This window comes from Lissotriton vulgaris, chromosome 2_1, assembly GCF_964263255.1.
Source record: "Lissotriton vulgaris chromosome 2_1, aLisVul1.2, whole genome shotgun sequence".
Lineage (NCBI taxonomy): Eukaryota > Metazoa > Chordata > Amphibia > Caudata > Salamandridae > Lissotriton > Lissotriton vulgaris.
In genome coordinates, this window is record NC_141687.1 from 634,234,519 (window position 1) to 634,248,190 (window position 13,672).

Sequence of the window (13,672 nt, forward strand, 5' to 3'; positions counted from 1 at the left end):
ATGCTGCTGTGTACTTAAAAATTTAACATATTTTATCCTAGTTTTACTGTAATAAATATATTCTTATCTTTTTTCTCTCTTATATTATCTTGCTCTTTTAAGGCATTTTATGCCAAAATAAAGATACTGACTGAATGACTATTCCAACTCCAATCTAAATCAATCAGGGAAAGTGTTGGGCACTAATGGGGTTACATTTACTATTCCCAATCCAATTTAAACCAAGTTGGGGAAAATGTTGGACGTAAACTGGTTACATTTACTATTTCCATCCAAATCTAAACCTCGTTGGGGGAGGTGTTGGGCACTAAACGGGTTCCATCTACTATTCCCTCTCCAGTCAAAAGCACTTATGGGAACGTGTTGCTCATTGAAGGGACTACAATTGAATACATTTTGGCAAAGGGGTTCGACACTAAAGGTTAATATTTACTATTCCAACTCCTTTACAAACAATTTAGAGAAATATGTTGGGCACTAAAGAGGTAAGATTTACTATTTGCACTCCAATCTAAACCATTTAGATGAATATGTTGGACAGTAAGAGGTGAAATTTACTTTTCACACTCCAATTTATATTAATTTGTGAAGGTGTTAGACACAAAAGAATTAGCATTTACTATTCCCACACCATTGTAACCCATTTTACAGAAGAAATGTAATAGTAAAGGGCTGAAATTAACTTTACTCACTCCTACCTAATGATTGTTTTCAAATATAATTACCAGTACAATATATCTAAACAAATCCATTTTTGAAATATGTTTTTTTAATTTAAAAGACAGTTAATATTAAAGATAAATTATTTTAAAAAAAGAATACATGTTCTATGTAGCATAACCTATGTACCATAACACATTAACTAAAACTAATACATTTCTACACTATATACATGAATGATAAATGATATAATTAAAATAAGAATTATTAATTATAATACGTATAAAATATATAATAATTATGGTTTACACACAAATGTTTTTAATTAAAAATTAACTATATAATCATAATAAAAAGAAATAATTAAAAAAAGAAGTTTAAGTATAAAACTCGACATTAATTTAGTAATTAAACATAAATGTAATTAAATACAACATAATTAGATGCAAAATAAGTAATTATAGAAAAATAACAAAACTGCAATTAATTTATTGTCACAAGTTTATAATAATTTTTTCATAGTTAATTAATACTAAAACATTGAATACTATTTTCTAATGTAAATAAAGCATTAGAAATTGATATAAATTAAAAAATACACATTAGTAAATACATACATCAAATTTACAAATTAATTTGTGATACATGAATAAAACATTTAAATTAAACTTCTTTTAAAAAGTATGTAAAACATTCAAGAACACATATTTTTAAAATTGTCCACAAACTATATTTATTATACATAAGTAGATATAACTTATAAAAATGTTGACACAATTAATCATACATTACAATGTTAATACAAGTTTATTTAATAAATAAAAAATAAATATTTAAATAAATTGTAATTTATTACGAAAACATGAATGTATAAACAAATTATTATTGACATGTTTTTAAAATTTCCCCACCCTTTCCCCCATTAACCCAACACCCTGTGCCTTTAGCATTATTCCATATACACTAATAAAAATTACTCAAAACTTTTAAAAATTGCATAACAAATTGGCATTCAAAATTAACACATAAAATAACAGACAACAATAAAAAAGTAAAAAGAAAATACTAAAGGCCTGATTACGATTTCGGTCGGAGTTGCCTCCGACTGACATTGCTGCGGATTGGGAACTGACCGGCCTCAGGTTGGCAGTTCCAACCACATTATTTGGATGTGACCACACATGGTGTAGTCACAAAATCCCATTTCTCACTGGGTTTTTGTAAACATCACTGCACCGCATGGCCTGCCACGCGGTGCAGGGATGTATGGTGCTCCCCGAGCCCAGATGTGGAGGGTCACGGGGGAAGAGGGCCCTGCTGGGGCCACTAATGTTGCTTTCTGACAGTCTTTCCATGTCTGAAAGGACAACATGGAAAGGCTGTCGGAAACCGACGTCCTAATCTTGATGGCGGAAACGCCCTTCATAAGGGACTATGAGGCTTTTCTGACCGATGACCTCCATGACCCTTTCGGAATGGATCGGTCGGTCCCTCCGACTGCAGCAGTAGATGCTGTTCAGACCGCAACTGACGAGCTGTTGGTTGCTGTTGGTTGCGGTCTGAACAGCATTGTATTCAGGCCCTTAATATTTAACCCACAAAAACAATACTACATACAACAATATTTTAGAAAACAATATTTTTCCAGCGATATTAAAATCAATACTTAAAATTATTTTCTTACCAACGGTATTCCTGTTCATGAGTAACATCACAATATTGATGTCACAATATATATGTATCACAATATTTTTTTATTCAATATTTTGTCCAAACACCTGTAGTAAGGAATGATGGAATGTTAATCAACTATAACATATATCTAGAGCATACATTGTAATTCAGTTGCAGATTTTCTTTGGTAAAGTGCCCTTAACCTTTTTGGGGAAGTGCCCTTTTCCTCGCATAATTCGATTTCCTATCCCTTTGTAACTCTGGTTGTGAGGTTTTATTGTGCTATGAGGACATCTCCATTTAAAAAATTAAAATATCTCACATTTGATGGGGCATTTGGCTTGTGCAATGAAATATGCAACAATGTTAATGAGTATGTTTAATTAAATGTGGTCCTTTAGTGCAAGTACTAGAGTATTGGAAATATTACAAACAAAAGTCTTATTTGTGTCATTAACTTTTAAGCAGATAAAAGAGTGAGTGTATTAATCATAATGGGGTCCGCCCTTAATTTAAATTTTTTTTCACATTAAACATTTATTACTGGCTGACTAAATTATCCTAAATGTAATGTGATGATTTGATTATAGGGATGTTCTATGCAAAAAGAACATTTAATAATTGAGATGAAGAGACCAACAAATAGACAAAGGAGATAAACATTATTTAAATTTGTGAAACAGAAAACTGTTGCAGAAAATCAATGGTTAATCCATAAAGCACCATAAACAGAGCAAACATATAAAATGAACAGCCAAATGTGAACTTCAATGGGAATAAATAGTTCAACCTAAAAGAGGTCTGGTTAGTGAGCTAGACTTGACCTTCTGAAGTGTTTGCGAGATCTTGACTGCCTCAGCAGTTTTCAGATGCTTCTATACCCAAACTGACCATCCTTTTGATTAATGATGTTGTTTCAGCAAATGACCTTTACTTGCTGTCCTTCAAAAGTTATTTTTATTTGCACCGAGTTTGGGAGCATTTGTGCAGATTTATGTATGTGCTACCTGACATTTTATCCTACTGGATACAAATATGGTTCTGTTTTGGGGGACTTGGGTCTTTTCAAGTTATTACCAATAACTAATAGCTGATTGTATTACTTTATTTACCTAAAAGCAGCATGTATCTGCCTCCAAAGTAACGGCCAGAGTGCACTTGGATAGTGATACGGCCAGCATCCAGTGATGTGTGCTTGCCCAGAGTTCAGTGCCATAATGTAGAATTCTTCCAAATGTTGCTTTAAATATTCCAACCAAGAATGTGTTTGTGTATTTTTGGGATAAACTGAGAAATCCTTTCTTCACTATTTCTGTTTTTTGATGTTTGTCACAAAATGTGATTCCCAGATCAAGTTTTAAGAAAAGATTAACCCCAGATGTTTGAATCGTCATGCTTTTCTTTCAAGTTGTGATCACCTAGAAGTAATCCTTTATTTCTGTGGGTGGCAGTTCCCATACTCTATGACAAGATTTTCGAGGAATAGAATTGTGTTATTAGTTGTGGGAGAGAGATCCTACATTGCACCCATGATAGCGTCCAGTATATTATTGATGTAAAAGTTAAATACTGCTGATTCCAAAATGTATCCCTATTTTGCATTAAGTAAGGAAATGCCTCTTTTTACATGCTCACTCCAAGTGCTTGTACTGGTGCTGCTGGATTTTCTGACTCTGAAGGTGCAATGAAGAATGTTAAGTAGGCCTTACTGCCAGTGCTCTAACCCGTAAAACAAGTATATCTGATTGGTTGACCCACAATTGCTATATGTTAACTTACTTATAAGACCCTAGAATGTGGTACCACGGATACCCGGGGTCTGTAAGTTAAGGTGTGTCTCGTGGACTGCAGTATTTGTTGGGCCACAATGAGTGTGACAAAGAAAAGCATGAATCCCAGCCCACCATTGCTTGATGACAGAGCAATTTTAAACTACTAACTCAATGTTGCCATTTATAGTAATGGGAAAGCCCAAGCCTTCCTTTTTTAATATTTATAACTCGCCCCTAAGGTAGGCCTTATAAGCCCTTTAGGAAGGGGGCCGAATATTGCAAAATTGTATATGTGTTTTCGAAACTTGTCATGACAGTAAAAACCCTACATTGCCATTTTTACTGTGGAAAGGCTATTAGCTCTGTTGGCGAGTACAGAGTTACATGCTGACACCTCAAAAGTGCTAATTTCTGAACGGGACTACTAAATATGATACTTTGAGATATCAAATACATTTTTGCATTAAACCCAACTTGACTCTCAAGTTGAATTAAATGTAAAGGTTGCACAAATGTAAACTTTAGAAAGTTATCCAAAGTTTTCAAGTGACTATTTACGGTTGCGGACCTTAAGACAGCCTTTTGCCCGCCTGTGGGGGAGGGGTGTGTACAACTCTCAGTAAGGAACAGAAAAGGACTGGAGTTGGAAGAGGTGCCTCCGGGCAGGCTGGCATTGGGATGGGGGAGGGAGAAGCAGTGCCCAAACTGTTTTTATGTGGGTGTGTAGCCCCATTGAGCTAGGGAGCTCCACACACCAAGGGAAGGGAGCTGCCATTTTGGGAGTGGGCAGGATGGTGCATGCTGGGCTAGATATATGCCACACTTCACAGGAAGTCATCACTAGGTGCAATGGGACATGGTAGGCCATTAGCTAGTAGTCACCATATCCCTTGAGAGCAAGAATGGGGCTTTAAAGTGACACCCCTAGAACACAGACCTCAGATCACATCTGAAACTGGAGAAAGGACCACAGGACTGTCCTGTAGTTCCCTGAACCCAGCAAAGAGAGACTGCACTGCACCTGTCGCCCCTCCGTAAGCTAGCAAGGAAAGGGCTGTGCCTGTTGTGCCCTACTCGAGAAATATTCATCCCCAGAGAGAAGAAGTGACTCCAGAGTTAGTCGGTTGACTTCCAGGCTGAAAGTTGGCTGATTCATGTTACATCTACAGGGCCACAAAAGCTGAAGAAGCCTGCCTTGGTTGCCAAGAAAGTCTGATCATTGCTGTCTACGGTATTGTAGCTTGGAGGATCGAGTCCTAACTCTCAAAACTGCACCTGAGTCAATTGGACTCTGGAGGGTCATCTGAAGGCATTTTGGTTACCCAGCAAGGACATTACCACAAGTTGAAGGGAACTACCAGTTTCGCTCTAACAGGAAACCAGTAGACCAGTGGCTACTGGTTTTTGGCTTGACCGTCCCGAAACTTCAAAGAACATCAACCCCTGTGACCAAAGTCCCCCCCGCCTGTGTTCTTTGACTGAGGGGCAGGCATCAGGAAGACCCTGTTACTGGCTTAGCATTCTCAGAATCCATGAGCATCCTCGGCATCCTGTACCCTTTGCACCAGGGCCACTCCATTGCAGTCTCTGGTGGTTTGCCCATAGAACCTGGAACTCGTCTGGAGACTGCTTTGACTGTAAGGTAACTGTTTTACTTGACTTCACTGCTCCCATTGACTGGCTCACTGCTGGAGTAGATCACCACAAGAGTTCCCTGATAGCGGTTTCAGAGTTAGATGTTGTGGCTAACCCTAAACTTCGAGCCACGGTAGACTACAATGATTTATTGTGCTAAGTGAAAATCTGTGATTTGTTGTTTCTTAAAAAAATATATCTCCAGAAACCTCATGTGGATTTTTGTTGAGGTGTCTATTTTAAGATACAAATACAACTTATTTGTATAAATTGGTGTAGGATTTTATTGTGTTTTGTTTTCTTCTTATTCAACTGTTTTGATGCTTCTGAATGATTTACACTTGTTCTTTTGATGAAGCCTGAATGCTCAAAGCCACAGCTACCTAGAGATGAGGTAAGGATTTTCAAACAAAACCCATACAGATCTGTGCCTTTGTTATACGGAAAGGTTGCAGAACCACACCATATAATGACCCACTTTTCTCACACGTTGCTATTGGATAAGGTTAACAACTTTGCAGACATCTTTCCTCTTATGCCACTCTTGTAGTTACGCAGCATAATATTGCCCACAATAATGTGGAATAGGTTGATTTATTGATGTTGCCTTTACTTTCTTTCCTAATGTTCACCTATTTATTAGATCAAAAGCTGCAAAGACTTACTGACTCCAATGTATACTTTTCTTGGATGAGATGCTGTGGGTTTTTAAGGGTTCACCTGGATGCGAACAAGCAAAACACCTTCTTTGAGGGGTATAATCATGGACAACTACAGTGAGTCACAGGACTGACAATGATACGGTATGGAGTTATAAAATAGAGTCCTGAATTGATTGTGTGGAAGAGATTGGATTAAGATTACATGAGAAGCTACCAGAACAGATAAGACCAAAGAACCGTGCTACCAACAGTAAAACGAAATTGAAAGACAGCAAAGTGATGTGAGGTGGCAGTTCTAAAGTAATGCTTTTAAAGTTAATCATGTAGGTGGTTTAATCTACATTACAATCCAAATTACTTTTAAATGTTATGATTTATGCATACTTCCATAATAGTGTTACAGTAGTCTTACTTTAAAGTGAAATACATAAAATGGGTTTAGCCAATTTTTCACTGTGTTAAGAAGGTAGGGCACAGGCACTGGGAAGTGGTTAGCAGTTTTTCAATGCCCAGAGTTAAAATGAGCCAGTGAATCCAGGGTCTGGGAAGGCTACACAGAAATGTGAAATTCCCTGTACTAATTATTCAGTAAATCCAAATATATTGTGGCCTTTGCCTGCAGCTTCCATAATACTCACATGAACCAGCAGAGAAACACCCTTGTAGTTAATGCAAAAACTTTTTCCTTAACTCAATCCACTTCCTGTTACGATACTCAAGTCATATAATGATCGCGTAACTTTTTTAATATTCATAGAACATTCTTGAATATATCTCACATTATCAGACTGATACTGGAAATATTGCTATAATGTGATGCCTCCATAGGTGTTTAAATGAGGCAAGCTATCTTGGCACAAGCATGAACAGAATTATGCTCAGGGACACTGGAATAGTTGTCTTTTTTTCTTAGAATTATGGACTTGCTATATTTGTCATAGAATCCATTAGATTTCCCCAACATATGTTATGTTTAGCTCAAACTGATCAAAAATTACATAACCAAAAGCTTGAGTCAACACCTGGTTCCCCAAAGTCGCAGAGATGTTCCAAAGGTTAATCAGACACCTTTCAGTTGCTGATTGCTCCATTCTGGTGGTAAACTGACGCTAATGAGGTGCAATTTTGCCTTGACAAAATAGCATATTAAATTGGCAAAATAGCCCAGAGTGTGCAAATTTAAGCCGCATAATTTGCTTCTTCTAGCTACATACATTTTCAACTCTGCCACATGATGTGGTCCTTCACTCTCACATAATTCCAGTTGCCCAGCATATAACTATATCCTAAAACACAAGAAATACCCTGCGGTCTTTAGGGACCTGGGGTGTCTGTACAGTACAGGTAACAATGTACCGTATTGAACAAGCCTTTACAATACAAAAGGTCTCACATTGATGAGAGCTTCAGCTATTGGCAATGCAGCGCTTTCACATTCATGAAGGTCACATCCTTTTCTTTAGACAAGCTGCATCTAAAGAAAGGGGTGTGGCTGATATTAAAGTGAATCCACGGCATGAGAGCTTTGACCAAAATAAAGCATCTGTTTGTCAAGTTGACAAACAGATGGTTTTTTAAAGGGAAAAGCGCCCATGCCGTGCACTCACTTTAATGCTAGCCGTGCACCTTTCTTTAGATGCAGCTTGTCTAAAGAAAGGCGTGCAACCTTAATGAATGTGAAAGCGCTGCATGGGCGCTAGTAAATGAAAATAAAAAGTAAGTAAGTAAATAAGTAAGTAAGCGCTGCCACTATGCTTAAAGCAGACCGCACTACTAAAATAATTTAAAAAATCAAGCACGCGCCTGCCAAAAAATCATAAAATTAAAATGTGTAGCGTGCTGCGCGTTGGTGGGTGGAATAGGGCCAAATCATTTAATAAAATAGGGCTCACAGCCAAGATAAAGCAGACCGTGTAACGAGACAAGTAAAAGGTCCCGTCGTTATGAGAGGTAACCAATGCAGACATGGTGGTACCAAGGAGGGACTAACAAGCCTAATAATGAATCGCAAGACAGCGTTTAGAAAAGACAATGACACAAGCCAATAAAAAATATGGGCGGAGCGTCAAGTCCATGCTCGACTACGGCATGCCTGGCGGCAGTGCATGCACATCCCAGGATCTGCCTAAAAAAGAACAATGTGAGTTGAAAGACAGAGAGCAAGAGGGATATGAGTGAAGGAAAGTGGGAGAGCGCGTCAGGTATGGTAAACGGGGAGCTGGAGATAGACAATACACATATGAAAGAGAGAGAGCAAGAGAGAGATTAAAAGGTATCAGGCTTGAGGAAAAAAGTTACCTGGGACACAAAAGCAGACAGAGCAGTGAAAAACACAAAGTCTGGATAAGGTAAAATTGTGAGAACAAAAACATTGAAAAAGTGAAAGACAGAAAAAGACAGAGAAAGAAATAAAGCAGAGAGTTAAAGGAGTGAGGGGAAGAGAAACTGTGAAAGGCAAGCAAGACAAGGGGAGAGGAGCAATTGAAACTGAGGAGATACAAGTCTTAGGAAGTCCGAGACATAGGGACAGACTGCAAGTGAGGAAATGGGGGGGAACAAAAACAGACAAAGAAACCAAGGAAAACAATGTAACAAAGCTGAACAAGGAGAAATGTGGAATGGAAATATTGAAGAGTGAGCAAAAGAGACAGAGCAACAGAGTAAGAAATAAATATATCAACATAAAACAAGAGGGCGAAGAAGAAAGAGTTAAAAATAATGGGTCTGCAAGAGTGAAAAACAGACTTGGAGAAAGAAATAATGCATATATATGTGAGAGAGATTAGGAGGTTTGAGAAAGTGATAGATGGAGATAGATTTGAGACAAATAGAAAAGTGAGTGGGTACAAAAGAAAAAGACACGAGGTGGCAGAGAGAATTAACAGACAAACATAAAGGCAATGTGAAAGAGAGAGAAATGGTGAACTGAATAAAGAGATGGAGAAAATAAAAAGGAAGAATTATGGTTGTTGAGTGAAAAATTGATGTAAGTGAAAGATTAAGAAAGAAAGTGAGTGATAGAGCAAGAAATGAAGAAGACAAAGAGGGAAAGAAGATACACATAATGAATCAGCGGTGTTAGAAAGCAAGCCAGTGGAAAGCAGAAACGTGCATAAGGCAGAAATCTCAGAAAAGCAAAGAGAAAGCCGGAAAATGGAAACAGAGAGAGAAGAAAATCAGAGGAGTGAAGAGTGAGAAAAATGTAATCTGCAAGCAGGATAAAGGAGTTGTGAGGGATTTGTGAGAAAACAATTTAAAAAGGAAGAAACATATCATAGAGAGAAGAAAAACTCAGAAGGAAAGAGAAACATATGCAAATAGAGAGCAAGAAAGAGACAACTTAAGAGTTATGAGATGTGGTATTTTTTAGGATTGAAGATAGTGGCTCACCCCAGCAGCTACCCTCTGATTGGAAACACTAGGCCTTCTAAGAAATGCTTCATAAAACATCCCTCTCCCTCGAATGGGTCCAGTTCTAATCTGCTTCAGGTGAACCAGTACCATACGGTATGAAAATATCAATGTCAAAAGATACGGACCAGAAATGGACAAAGGACCACGAAAATGTATTTCACTTGGCAAACCTGGTCGTGTCCATTCTGAGGAACCAGTGAGATTCTGGGACAACAATGTTTGACTTACAATGACCGCAAGGCACAATTCTTTGGCTGGTCCTACTACCTTCAAACTTTTTTTCTCGCACGTTTTACAATTTATGTTAGATTGAAGGCGGGTTCATTTACCACATTTGGCATTAACGTGAGAGGGCAAACAGTCCACTCTTAATTGCAGGATTAGGGACTCAGATAAGCCACCACAAGGCAGAGTTGTTTTTTTTGTTTCTCGAAAGTAATAAAGATAACCAGATGCTTACTGCTCAATTCAAAGATTAAACTGGTTCAGGTAAATCTGTGCTTTCTGGAAGTTGTCGTCATCTTGGTTCAGTTCAAATAAACCAACCGGATGAACGCACCTGAAAAAAATGCTTTGGAAAATCAAAGACTTTGTTTACAAAAGTTGTGTTATGGTGACTTGAGGTCTTATGGAGACGCTTGTACTGAATGCTGCCTATGGAAATATGGTACAGTTGTGACTAAAATCCACCACTGCGCTTTAAGAAAGACATTTCATATCATACGTGCAAGCCCCGTGAGATGTGACAGTGAGAATTCAAACTGCTTGATCACGAAAGCTTCCAAAACGCATGCATTGGGTGATCAAATGATGCAAAAGTCGGGAAAGTGAAAGTGTGCATGGAGCACTGAATGTAAGGAAACCACGTCCTGCCTGCAGTAGGGCAAAACCCATTAAAGTGAATAGTGCATACTGACGAAATAAGATGTAACAAGTAACATCAGAAGTAAAAAGGCCAGACGCCCTGGGAGGTTTCAAATGAAGGCAAGGGGGTACTAAGGAGAGAGCAACAAGGTGATGAAGGAATCAGAAGGCTGCATTTAAGAAGTATAATGACACACACCTATTAAAAAAAATGGGCAGAGCTTCACGTCCCTAACTCAATACTACATGCCTCACAGAGTAGTGCATGCGCGCTGCCTGGGCTCGACCTAAAATAGGATATCATGTGAGAACATGAGACTATTAAAAAGATGTAATAATTGAGTATCCAACCAACAAATGAAAAGGTTGATAAGGCTCATACCAGAGGAAATGCCACGAGGAAAAAAGGTGAGGTCTGAAAACAAAACATGATTCACTTGAGTTTTCAGGAACATCATCTGTAAATACAGGCCCAGAGCTGTTCTCTGGGTCTGGACTATGTGCCTCCAATGAGTCACACAATCCCTCCCACTGCCCATTTGATTACTTGGGTGCTGACGTTGGCATTCTGAGCTTTCCACTGTGAGCCTCTTCGCTAATTGACAGACTGATCTCATACACCCAAGCGAGGGTTCTTAGATCTAATTACAGCTGCCTCATACGGATCCCTAAATTCCTGAAGTCCAGCTGTGGGGGGAGATCCTTTAAGGTTCTCATTGCCAAACTTCGGAACCTGCACAGGGTAGAATCGCTGACTTCCTTTAAAAAAAACAACTAAAAACGTGGCTATTTGACAATGTTTAGCCTCTATGCTATCCATATGTGTAGCCTCTATGTTAACCGCCTGGCCTTTTTGTCTGCTTGAGTTCCAGGATGCTTCTAGCTGAAAAATGTGCACGCATTATCAGGCAATATTGATTGATTGGGTGCTAGATTGTGATCCAGCACCAATCAGGGATCAATAAATCGATAAACAAATACACAGGCCCATTCAACAAACTTGCCAAACAGACATCCGCTGAAATGGCGCTGGGATGAGGTTCAAGACCAATGAACACTCAAAATCAGTTGTTCATTATACAGACTCATATCTTATACACTAAATACATAACTGAGTCTGCATACCAACTTCTTTCCTCTGGTTGATGGACCTAAAGTTGAGAAGTTGATGCTAATAATAATAACTAAGTTAATAAAGTATATAACCAAATAATGCAGTAAATAAGAGCTCAACATGTACAGATTCACAAGGCAAACAATGCATTAATCACAGAGAGAGAGAGAGTACATTTATCAAATGCAAACAGTGTCAAACTCATATAAAATGAACAAAAATGCATATGAAGGAGTGGATAGGCATGGAGACTAATACTAACCTAAGGAAATATTGAAATACCACCACCTAGCCATGGTAGGAGGTCCTCCGAGATAGATTAAGGAACAAAGATTACAGGAATATTGATGCAGGATAGAAACAGGAAACAGGTAAGCCTCAGCAAACCGACGGACAGCAACAATTTCCCTCTAAGCTCTCTCAGAACCGCACGCTCCTCTCTAAACCACACCTCCTAGAGCACCCCAACTATACACTAAAACCTAAATGTCCAACCCACGATAGTTGAAACATTTGCGAAAACTCAGTCTCTCACTGGCTGATTCAGGGGATGTTCTATCACACCACCATGGTCACGATCATATTTTTCTTTTTTTTTTTAATTCAAATCTTTTTTATTGAAGGATAAAGATGAAAATAATGACAATACAATAAATCTTCCAGGTATGTTGGATACAATGTTGGTACAATAACACTTACAATAATCAAAAGCAAATTAAGGAGAGAAGATAAGAAAGAGGAGAGAGAGAGAAAGAGAAGGAAAGGAGAGAGAGGAAAGAAGAAGAGAGAGAGAAGAGGGGAGAAGAGAGAGGACAGGTGCATCCGTAGGGCAATAGCAGTCGGTTTGCCCAGACCTGGTACGCTGTGCTTGTAGCAGAAAATATACAGTAGGCATACAGAAGCATACAGAAGCAAATATCAATTAACATCTAGATTCAATCTCACAAGGCTAGCTGTTATGATGTGTGTCATGGTGGTTCAAAGTGAGAGGATGACGCATCCAAGGATGACCAGAGTTTGTTGTTCGAAGGTTTCCAAGTGGCTGATTGTCGCGCAGGATTGTCTGCCCCTCTTAAAAATGCAAGCCATTCTAGCCACATTTTGAAGTTGACTTCAGCAAAATTTTTCCATTTGTAGAGTATGACCTTGCACGCCAATGTCAACATAATATCAAGCAATTGTCTGTCATGAACGTCTAGTAAGTGTGCTTCCAGAGGACCTAAAATGACATATATAAATTCCTGGATAGGTGTGATTCCAAGCACTTGTTGAATATATGTAAATATTTTATTCCAAAATGGCCGCAATAAGGAACAATTAAAAAGCATGTGTGCCAAGTCGCCAGGTGCTTCCTGGCAGTTCCAACATGTAGGCGTATCCCTTAGTTTACATTTGAACAATTTCTGGGGGGTCCAGAACACTCTGTTTAACAACATATATTTCGTTTGACATAGGATCGGGGATATCTTGTTTGTCAGTGAGGTGCTGTGTATCACATCCCAGTCGAATGCAATGCCTGTGGAGTTAGGCTCCGATTCCCACTTACTTTCGGACATCCTATGTGGTTTCTTGGGCAGGGGGAGGAGTAGTTTATAAATTCTGGATACAAAATGATCAGCATGGCACAGTATCCGGAGACGGGTCACCAGCCAGGGCAAGTCTGTATATAGGGGATACTTGGCGATAGCTGCTTTCAGTTTCAGGAATTGGTAGAATTCAATGGGTGGTAAGTTAAATTTCTCTTGTAATGTCGAGAAGGGTAAAGCCCTGCCATTATCATAGAGGTCATTCACTATGTGTATACCTTTTCCAGCCCACAGTTCCCAGTGAAGGGTCTTCCCTTCAATCCGGAGCTTAGGGTTGTGCCATAATGAGAG